The sequence below is a fragment of the Lithobates pipiens genome, unplaced genomic scaffold, assembly GCF_037356315.1.
Source record: "Lithobates pipiens isolate NorthernLeopardFrog02 unplaced genomic scaffold, aLitPip1_a1.2 Scaffold_18, whole genome shotgun sequence".
Lineage (NCBI taxonomy): Eukaryota > Metazoa > Chordata > Amphibia > Anura > Ranidae > Lithobates > Lithobates pipiens.
Window position 1 is genome coordinate 427,645,966 of NW_027507758.1, and position 12,016 is coordinate 427,657,981.

Consider the following 12,016-nt stretch of genomic DNA (forward strand, 5'->3'; position numbering starts at 1 on the left):
ATATTTATATAGAAGGGTCTCCCATTTGTCTATGCAAGTTGAGGGAAGATTTGACGGTAAGGTCTCTGTGTACGAGTTAGAGACTTTGCTGCCAAGTCAGAGCCCTGCAACACCGCTGTGAGGAAGTTTGCCGAATCCCAACCCATATTTGCAGTAAAAGATTATAGGAGGTGGGGAGTGGGGGGCATAATGGGAGGGGATACACATGTATGTATATAGTATGGTAATAAGTGGATTTATGTTATGGTATAGTGTGACCTATGTGTAGTGTAGGCTAGTAATATGGGCAAGAAAGGCCCTCATCGAAACTCGGTAGTTGAGAGCTGGGTGAAATATTGCTCTAAACGTATGCTGGTGAATGGTGAGTGAATGGACATCCCTTGCCTGTACTGCATCCTGTCCTGAAGATACCGAAGATACAGAATGGTGACATGGAAGCTGTCGCTGAAGAATTGTGGTGATGTGTCACTCAGTGGCAAAGCGGCACGTGTTGGGAAGCATCACATGGTAAAACAATTATGGACTGCTCCATAGGACCTATTTCTGCACATGTTGAAAGCACAGCACAGTAAGACAATTGTGGACTGTTCTATGGGAGATGTATCTGGAGCGCACGTTGAAACCACCACACGATACACAAGCTAAGGACTGTGCCACAGGTACTGGTTCGGAGACACAGGTTGGGGAGCGACACGGGTTAAGACGGTTATGGTCTGTTCAATAGGAGCCATGTTTGAAGAAGGGTGGTATGTGCCTTTTAGGCGCAAAGTGCTGTATGTTGGAATTGAACATGATACATCTAAAGTTTCTACATATCTGTTTGTACAACCAAGCACCAAACACAATCTGCATAGCAGAAGGAGTTGTATTCAGCCCACCTGGTGTGCACAGAGCTTCAAATAGATTGGGGACAATGGAGGCTCCGATCTGTCTGTGGGGAAGGGTGTCCGAGATCGAATCACAAGATGTGAACTCAGTCGGAGCAGTTGCAATTCATGGGCAAACACTGCCCCCCAGAGGCCAATTATGGCAGGACTGTCAGAGATATTTAGCATGGAGGAGGAGACGCCCCAGAGACGCTGATTCGTCGACAAGCCAAGGGGGTGGGCAATGGGATGTGGTGTGACTGAGGTGTGTTTATCAAAAAGGGATTCATCAAAGAGAGCTCTCTCTTATTCCATCACCAGGTTCAGTCACGAGGATCTGCTAAGTATACTGCTTCTATTGTATTCTGATTATATGCTATGTACTCTTGTAATTTCTATTGATACCTAAGCTTTCTTATTCCCTTGGGAAATAAATGAGATTTGTTTGATTTTAGACCGTGTGTTTGGGTTCATAGCTAATTGCTGTAGTATTGGGATATTAACGATAGCATGTGCTCAGAGTGATAGACTAACTAATCTATAGGGACTAGACAAAGTAATACATAACTGATAATAATAGTAGGTTGTATTTATCAGTTACTTCATGCTGACTTTCCATTTCTACACTCTTTGGGAAGTGCAGATTGTGTTACAAATCTTGTTTCCTTTTCAGAAATGGGTGTGAGGTCTGGGCTTACACTGTGTGAGAGCTGATTGGAGGAAAGGCACCCCCCCCCCCCTCCACATACAGAGGAACAAAGAAACATGCAGAGCTGTAGTCTGAATTATCGCCCTCCTGACACAAATTTTCAGCTGTTATCTTGTGTGTTGGAGAACTTGTCAGAAATGACTCTGTTGATAACAGAGGAACAGAGCAGCAGAAAGAAATGGCACTTAGAGCTTTGGAGAGGGAAAAGTAAATGCTACTAAGTAAACACTAAATGCTAAAGATATATGTGCTTAGGTAAAATTTCACGAATGAGGTTTAAAACCCCTTTCAAGACGAATATTGTATTATTATAATTACTAATATTTGATTATTATGAATTGCACCTACCAAATCCCTACCCTAAATGATTAAACCTAGCTACAGCACTCCTGCTATGGCTTTACTGCTGCTCGTTATAAATAATATGATTCTGACACATTCAAATGCACCAATTAATCTTTCCAAATTAACATAGCTTATATTAGGGAAATTGCACACACTTCAGGGTACAGTTATGTTCCATCCCCAAATGTCTTCTCCTAAGCAGAGATGTTATATTTATAAATTGTTCTATAGCCGAACAAGCCACATTAAATTTTTAGAAGTCAAATGAATATTCAGAAGTTAATTTCAATAGCATTGTAACAGGCCCAAAGGCAAGACAGTCAACATAATCATCTAAGTACTACCACATCCAATAACCTTTTAACAAAAGTTATAATAAATATCATGTGAGATAAAGTTGTATGCGGTTATCAGTTAAAATTATGGAGATTTTTTTTTATTCATGGCTATAGCAATAATCTTCTGCTAGAATAATAAAAGGAAAATATATTAATTTGATTTCATACATACAGAAAGTAAAGCCTCTAATGACCCTAGGCATTTAATACAATTATTTAAAATTGGAAATAAAGTATTTAAGAAACCAGCACATATAACACTTAGACTCATATATAATTAGTAATTGTACAAATGAAAAAATAATTTTTAACACGCTCTATTGGACCTGAACTCACAAAGTAAAGATTTGCTATGTAATAGAGAACATCTAGAAATGTTAAAGAAGAGATTAAGGTATGCAGATTTTATATATAGTTATATTAATCCAGCTTGGACTAATGTAAATGTAAAATGTATGTTTATACCATACCTGGCCGATCCCCCTAAAATATGGAAAACACTGAAGTAGACATCACTACTACAGTGATTTTTACTTGCCTCTAGATCTCATGCTGAGTGGTTGCCCTGCTGCATTCTGTACACAGAAAATCAGCCTGAAGGCAAGCTGAAGATCAGCCTGGAGGCAAACACAGTTTAGTTAGGTAGCAGCCAGCCCAGGCTGGGGAAGGGTTTAAGTGTTTTAGCTAATTTCCCTTGCTTTTGGCCTCACCCGGGCCACCTGTGCTTAAAAGGGGGGATTACCTAAGGTCCAAGGCTGCTGCAGGGATGGGAACACTGAATCAGTAAATTGGAGTGTTTCTGAAGAATTGCGGAGGACATCCGAGCCATAGACAATACTATAATGGACTCTCATCTCACGTAGGTATGCCTGGGCTACTACATTATCATAGTTAGGATCAGGGAGTGATGTCAAGAAGGCTCTGGCCAATCACAGTGCCGGAGCCCGCAAACCCAGACATTACCCTGGGAGACATGTCGCGGGTCACATCGGTGTAGGGGGACCGCTGCAACAGCTTTGATCCAAGGTAAGAATTTCATTATGAGATAGTATGTGATGCATACTAGCTCATTATGCCTTCGTCTTACAGGGTTTTTTTTTTCCGGAGTTTACAACCACTTTAATGTTAGATTCTGCACATGATCACAATCTTCACCTGGACCCGAGCATTGATGATCATGCTCCATGCCAGAGGTACCCCTAAGTGCATGAGTGCTGATGACCCCGCCTACATGTCACTCAACAAGGCACCGCTCAGAAAATGTTTTACAATTTCTGAATGAATGCAAAGCATTCTCTAATTGGACAAGGTGGAGAGCATGATGTCTTTTTTAACCTATATATAACGGTGCATTTCTTAGTATGTGAGTGTGCAACGGCACTTATATGCCTACAGACTTATGGCTGTTTATCTGTTGTTAGATCCAAGGCCTGTGATCAGGACATTTGGAGTGAGATTGGGTGATGCCACTACACATTATCCAGCAATGTAGATCCACATCAATCACAATGAATGACTGCAGCCAATCCACCGGAGCAAAAAATATGATGACCCATCTGCACCCATCTGCACCTGAAGGACTCCACCTTCACAAAGGGATTGGGAGCTGTCTGACATCATTGACTAAATATGATCATGAGGCCATATTTGGTCAAATATGTCTCCCATGATGCTCCAAATTGAAGGGGATTAAATTCTTAGTGGTGAGATGGAAAAAAAGGATGAAAAAGGTGAAAATTATATTTTACGAGAGAAAAAATACTAATAGATTTTGATATGTAAAGCAGGAAAGGGATGGACGTCACATGGTTGGTTATCAAGGTTAATGAGTTCTGTAGAAAGACAGTAACAGAAGTATCTGCACCACTGTGCCCACATTTATTGCATGTAGATGTAGGTGCCACAGGTTCACTATAAAGCAAAACCATGACATGTACATACAGAGCTGGATCTATTAACATGTAACAGAAAGAAATCCCTTTCTAATTAGAGAACTATGAGATGTGTAAACATGTATCATACATTTTATTATATATATAATAAAAATAGCAATTTTATGTAAGCTCAGAGAAATTGTGTTTGGTTAAAAAATTCAAAAGTACACACAACAGGACTTTTTGACAACAAAGGTCTGACGGAACGAATCCGTCAGACAATTTGATCGTGTGAGGGCTCCATCGGACCTTTGCTTACCAAAAATCTGATGGACTTTAGAAATAGAACATGTTTTAAATTTTCCCGCAGGAACTCCGCCGGGACACAGTTCCTAGCGGAAAACCTGTTCATCTGTATGCTGGTTCGACAGACTAAATACGACGCAAGGGCAGCTACAGCACCTGCCAGGATCGCACTGGTTCTCGGCTGCAGAGTACTGTACATCTTGCGCTTGCTGCAATGGGAAAAGAAGACCGTTATAAGTCGTTGCACACTGTGTCCACAGCATTATAGCGGGAGAGAGCGTTGTGTCAACATCGGAAGAACAGAAGAAGAAGAAAAAGAAGACGACGACGGCAATGAAGAAGGAGAAAACCAGGCCACCGCTAGCAAAAGAGAGGCAAAAGAGCAGAAGATAGTGGAGGAGCCCTGGAGAAGAATCGGATAGCAGGAGAAGAGGTTGGTGAGAGCGGAGGAGTTGGAAGAGACCCCCGAAGATGGAAGAGACCCCCGGAGCTGCCTAATAAACGACTTTAAAAACCCGTCTAGTGTGTTTTTTAATTTACTTTCTCTCCCTTAGTTGAATGGGTAGGGGTATTTTCCAAAGCACCCACCCCCCATGTTGAGGGCATGCGGCCTGGTACGGTTCAGAAGGGGGGGGCTCGCTCATCCTCATCCCCTTTCCAGACCGGCCGGGCTGCATGCTCGGATAAGGGTCTGGATGGACCTTGGGGGGATCCCCATGCCATTTTTTCGGCTTTGGGGTTCCCCTTAAAATCCATACCAGGCGACGGGGCTCGCAATGTGTCAATCTCGCCGATAAAAGCGGGCAGGCACTGCAGTAGATGGAGGATAGAAGGATCCATCGGCATAGAACTAGGATCCTGAGACATGGCTTTGAATAAGACAACCAGAGTTGTCTGGTGGACAGGGTACAGGCTGCAGGCTGCATGGTAGGGCTGTCAAGGGAGAACAAGTTTTTTCTTAAAAGGGTCTCCAGTTGTTTAGCCACACTGTACATACACACTGGGATATCCTCAACAGGAAAGTTAGGGTTCTGTTGAGATAGGAAATGGTAGTGCCCACATCAGGGACGGCCATTTTTTTTTAGGAAAATCTCTTTAATAGGTTTTACTGGACATAATGTTTGGGGGTGGGGGGCAAAGATCTTTTCAAGGTGAGACCAGTTCATGTACAAAATAGGCTGTGAAAGCCAGTTTACAGGTAATAATGAGACAGTTTCATGTGGGTTCAGGATGAACTGGTTCCTCAGCTTCTCACTATGAAAGGTTTTAGAAGTATAAAGCATTTTCCAAGCTCCTAGGCTGGTTAACTATGGTAAGAATGCCGCAGGCTGCTGTAAGTCAAGGCATGTGCACATTTTGTCATTAAGAACCAAAACGATATCCTAAAGTTTTGCAGATATACCATTTTCTGAATCTCTTTGTGTTCTGAGTCCTCAGAAACAGGCAAAAAACATTTATTTCCACAAGTGAGTAGGTAACAGCAGCTCCTGCTAGAGGAAGATCAGAGACATACTTTGGGGGTCAAGTTCTCCAACAATGTCAAAAACTGATTCATAAATTCAGACATGGTAGCAGAACACTCCTCCTTTGCAAACCAAAGAAGTGGGGCACCCCAGAAGGGGTTAAGGAAGCCAGTAGCCAAGTACATACTTTTAACAGGACTCTGATCTGCCATGGGATAGGTGTGAGTGATCTCCCCTAGAGGTGTTCGCAGTAACACTGTAGAACAGGATAGGTTGAAGCCAACTGTAACCATCAATGGAAGTAGCTGGGAGCACAGAAAACATACCAGAAATGTGGGCAAAGAGGAGGCAGGAAAGGCAGAGTGGAGTTTGCATGCATGTTCCAAAATGTCACATGCATGTGCAGTGTGCCTGACTTAGCTGGGGTTTGCACCGACTTAGTAAGAATGTGTTAGGGTGAAAGCCTGGCAACCAAAAAAGACACTATCCTTAAAATGGAAAGTGTTCTTCTCCCGCCACCTACTTGTGACTGAATGTGTGACAGCCAGTTCTGTGCCATTATACCCAAAGAGGACTGAAGAAGAAAACCTAGGCACCAAGAAAACCAAGGGCAGGGACTCCTTCTTACCCAGTTTCTATCCACTTTGTAGCTTCCTCCAGTCTGAAAGACAGAGCATCAGAGACAAGCCCTATTCAATGGTATTTGCTCCTTTAGGGGGCATACTCCCTAAAGAGTCTTCTGTGACTGGGTTTCGCCAGACAGGTGTACTTAGGCCCCGGACCTGTAGGGCAAACTGTACCATGTGCCTAGGTAAGCAACGAAACCAGAATCCAGTGCCCAGAGATCAATATTACAGGCTGGCCCTATTATTCTTATTCTAAGGACCGCCTTCTTCAATCCAGTTGTAAGGACATTTGCAAAAAACTGAGCCATGCTGTTAGTGGAAGTGGCTATACCGGGCTGTCCTTTCAGCTTTGCTTTGATTTGCCATTGTCCAATTCTCCTGAAGGTGGCAGTATAACCCAAAATTCCAGAATACTATCTTGTGTCTTGTAATGTATGAGTAAAAAAAAGAAGTTTTTTCTGTGAAATAAAGTCCTCAACATGTCAATGATTTTGAAACCCACAGTCTAGTAAATGTTAACTTTCATACTCTTTGCATGATAAACAGGAACAGAAGATCTGTGATATGATGTTGACTAAAACTCACAGTTTTCTTTGTATTTTCACAGTTTAGTAAAACACTTTTGACAATATTTGGCAATATATACAGTACAAAAAACATAAAACATGGAACTTTTAAGGTGCCATATATTGTACAACTATATACACTGATTATATTAAAGAATACATTTTATTTACACATATATACAAATAGCAATTTTAAGCGATACATAAAAAGATTAAAATGCACAATTCACGCAAGTGCAAAACAGCACTGCTGAAAGATAACTACCCATGATTTTCTTTTAGATGATCAATGTACATGGTTGAGACAGACTCACCCGGGATAGAGGCTTTTGGAGGGGACTGAATCCTAGCCTCCATGGGCCTTGGCATTTGAGGGAGCTACAAGCATTTAGGAAGATATTCTGTTATGCAATGCAAAAGGGCATTATGAAGGAGGCCATGATGGTCTTTGCCAGCTTGGGGTGGTTGGCATATTGTCTCATCTTTTTGTGTACACCTTGCTGGGTCATTTGGGGTGTGGCTGTATTCCAATGTTCTATTGAGTCTTTCTGCCTTGGAAATTATGGGATGTGTTTGTAGATTAGCTGTGAGATTGTTGGGGGCGCATTCTTCCAACAGCTCTCACTGCTGATTGGACAGCCTACCCCGCCCAGAATACAAAGGTGGGGGGATTGGCCAGAGTATTACCTGTGTACCTGTGTTTTCAATAAACACTCCCTGTTCAGCAACCAAATGAGTATTGTCTTGTTGTGTTGGTTGTTTGCGGTTGGAATATCTGATATCTATATCCAGACTGGGAGAAAGTGGTATATGACGAAAGCACATTAGTAGCAAGCGGTGGGATACTTCCTGCAGTCTGGGACATCCAAACCTCCACCTGTCCAGATAGCAGGAGAGGAGAGGTACAGATACCAGCTGCCATGGAAGAGGAATTCAGAAGGAGCTTGCGACGGATGCAGATACAGCACAGAGGACCAGTATCAGAGCAGGTCCTGCTGGGATGGTATGATTCTATCTGCTGGGAACTCTGGAAGGAAGCGCTAGCCCACGAGCAGAGACACCAGGGAAAAATTCTCTCCTCCTTCCAGGAAAGGTACTGGTCGCAGTACAGAGTGCGAATGGTGTTTTTGGGGGAACAACCGCATAAGGAATGGAAAGATGAGTTAACCAGGCTGGTCCAGGTGGAGATGCGGTTGGACAAGAGCTACAGAGCCCTCCATTGGTATGTAGCTCAAGTGTGCCTGTGGACAGCGTACTACACCCCAACAGAAGGCTTTGGCTACAGTGGCCTGGGGCTGTTATTAGAGAGGCTGTCACAGGGCCATGACTTTGGGAGTGATTTGGAGTGGCATTTGGAAGAAATCTTGGAATACAGAAAATGGATCCTGAATGTCTCAGAATTTCCCTGGGCACTGGAAGATTTGGAGTGTCTAGCCAATCGGGAATGGAAGCTGGAGATTGCCTACAGACAGCTGCTAGATTCTGCTCAGCAGCAGGTCTGGGCTCCCTTTGCCTGGGACTACCAGGAAATACCAGCTGACAACTCTGAAATCCTGGCTGAAGAGTCAGCAATGTGGCAGAGTAAGGCCGCGTACACACGCGGGGACTGTTCGCCCAACTTTGTCTGCTGAACAGTGTTTCGGCGGACAGTCCGCTCGTGTGTGGGCTTTCAGCGGACAGTTTCAGCGAACAGTCCGCTGAACAAGGTTTTTCGGAAATTCCGAAAAACTGTCCGCTGAAACTTTGTTTCAGCGAACAGTCCCCTCGTGTGTAGGCTTGTTCGTCAAACTAAGTTCCGCGCATGCTCAGAAAGGATTTACACGCCGAAAGTTATAATGCAGTGTATAGGACGTCGTATTTTCCGTCCCGTCGTACGTGCCGTTCACGTCATCGCGCACGGTTTCAGCAAACTGTTCGTTCGTCGTGTGTGGCCATGTCCGTCCATGCTAATTTTGAGCGGACTGTTTGCTGAAACTGTTTGACGGACAAAGTTGGGCGAACAGTCCCCGTGTGTGTACGCGGCCTAACAGTGTGCTTTGCCAACCTGTCTTATGGCAGATGCAGCAAGTGCTGACTGACCTTGATGATGTTTCTGCATGAAATGACCTTGGATGGAGAAATGCATCTGTTCATCAGCTGGATGAGGGTATGGCAAAAGAACTAGCATCAGGGCAGAACATCACAGAGCTCTTCCCAACATCAACAGCAGCATCTGTGGAGTTACAAGGAACTTCTCCAGCTGAAGCACTGGCCACCAACAGAGGCCCCACCTCTGCCCCACAGCTGTGGCAGTTCCAGAGGCTCAGAGTGAGAAGGTGGAGGTAACTTCCCAGCAGCATATCAGGATACAGTGGGAGACTATAGAGGAGGTGTTCATCGTCCCTCCCCAACAGTTGGCCAGGGTGGAGGAAGCCGTCTTTCCTCCCCAGCAAAGATCCATTCACCTGAGAGACAGTAGCAGAGACCAGCATCAGCCAGATGAGGGAATGGAAGAGGAAGCAGCTGGCTCACCTCCCCAATGGCAGCTACACAGTTTGGGAGTGGAGGAATCCAGCCTCCTGCCCCAACAGTTAGCCAAAGCAGATGATGTGGAGTCCCCAGCAGAAGTGCTGGCAACAGGGCAGAGCGCAGCTGGCCTCTGCCTAGGACCTAGAGTGTCGCTACAGTGTCTCCTGAACCTCATTCTTTGTACCTTAATATACCATATTTAAAGATTTCGATCATGTCTCCCTCTTCCCTACTTTCCTCCAGAATGTACACATTAGATTCCTGAAGTCTCTCTTGATATGTTTCATCCCTCAGACCTTTTGCCATTTGTGTTACCAGTCTCCGAATTAATTCTGCCTTATCAATATATTTTTGCAAGTGATGTCTCTAGAACTGGACACAGTATTCTAAATGAGTTTTTACTAAATATATAAATAGGGGAATCAGGACCTCCATCCTGTTGGTAACCCCTCTATTGATGCATACTAGAATTCTATTCATTTTTCTCACTGCCTGGCCACACTGTTTGCTCATTTTGCAATCATCTGAAATAAGCACCGCCAAATCATTTTCCTCTGTAGTGCTGGCTTACACTGTACCCCCAATGTTGTACTCTCTCAAAGGATTCTTTTTTTCTAGGTGCATTATTTTACATTTAGAAACATTTAACTGCAGTTTCCACTGCTTTGACCAATCTTCCAGCAATACCAAATTATGTTCCATGTTACAGACACCTCCAGGGGTATCAACCCTATTTGAAACCTTCGTATTAACAACAAAGAAAGGCATACCTTGCCCAATAAACCTATAGTAATATCACTTACATATAGATTACATAGAACAGCATCCAGAACAGAGCCTTGTGGTACACCACTAGTGATTGGTCTCTGTTCCGAATTAACCCACTTTACAACTATACTCTGATATCTACCCTTTAGCCAACTTCATATCTACTGAACCACCCAAGGGTTAAGTCCTAGCTTGTACAATTTTTGTATTAAATCATTATGTGGAACTGTATATCTTGCTGAAATCAAGATATGTCATGTCCATAGCACCATCCTGGTCCAAAACATTGGTAATATATAGTCGAAAAATTAAATCAGATCAGTCTGACAGGATCTGCTCTCATTAAAGCCTTGCCTGGATTAGTGGCATCTCTTTCATAATTTCCCACAGTTATTACCTTTTGTACCACTTGCCCCACCCTATTAGACTGTAAGCTGGGTCCACCTAACCCTCTTGTATTGTATTGTAACTGTGCGTTCTCCCTTTTTATTGTAAAATGCTGCACAAATTGTTGGTGCTATATACTATACAATCTATCTAAACTATCTTACCTTCACAGGTCACATCATTTGTTAAATTACATCCACCTGTGTGCAATCTAAGTGTCACATGATCTGTCATTACATATACACACCTTTTCGAAAGGCCTCAGGGGCTGTAACACCTAAAAAAGAGGCACCACTAACACTACCCTGAAGACCAAGGAACTCTCTAAACAAGTAAGTGACAATGGAATAAATGGAAAGAACATGGCACAACAGCAAACCTGCCAAGAGACGGCAGCACACCAAAACTCAAGGACCGGGCAAGGAGGGAATTATTAAAGAGAGGCAGCACAGAGACCTAAGGTAACCCCGGTGGAGCTGCAGAGATCCACAGCAGAGACTTGAGTATCTGTACATAGGACGACAATAAGCCGTACGCTCCACAGTGTTAGGCTTTATGGCAGAGTGGCCAGAATAAAGCCATTACTTTCAGCAAAAACCAATGGCACATTTTGAGCTTACGAAAAGGCATGTGGGAGACTCCCAAAATGAATGGAGGAAGGTGCTCTGGTCTAATGAGACTAAAACTGAACTTTTTGGCCATCAAAGAAAATGCTATGTTGGTGCAAACCCAACACATCACATCGCCCAAAGCACACTAACCCCACAGTGAAACATGGTGGAGGCAGCATCATGCTGTGGGGATGTTTTTCAGCAGTCAGGCCTGGGAAACTGGTCGGAGTTGAGGGAAAGATGTATTGTGTTAAATACAGGGATATTCTTCAGCAAAACCTGTACCACTCTATTTGTGTTTTTTGAGGCTAGGGCAGATGTTCACCTTCCAGCAAGACAATGACCCCAAACACACTGCTAAAGAAACTCTTGAGTGGTTTAAGGGGAAACATGTAAATGTGTTAGAATAGCCTATCAAAGCCCAGACCTCAATCCAATAGAAAATCTGTGGTCAGACTTCTGTTTACAAGTGCAAACCATCCAACTTGAAGGAGCTGGAGCAGCAAAAATCCCAGTTGTAAGATGTGGCAAGCTCATAGAGACTTTTCCAAAGTGACAAAGTGAGAGGTGTGATAGCTGTAAAAGGTGGCTCTACAAAGTATTGTCTTTAGGGGGGTGAATAGTTTTGCACATTGACTTTTTCTGTTGT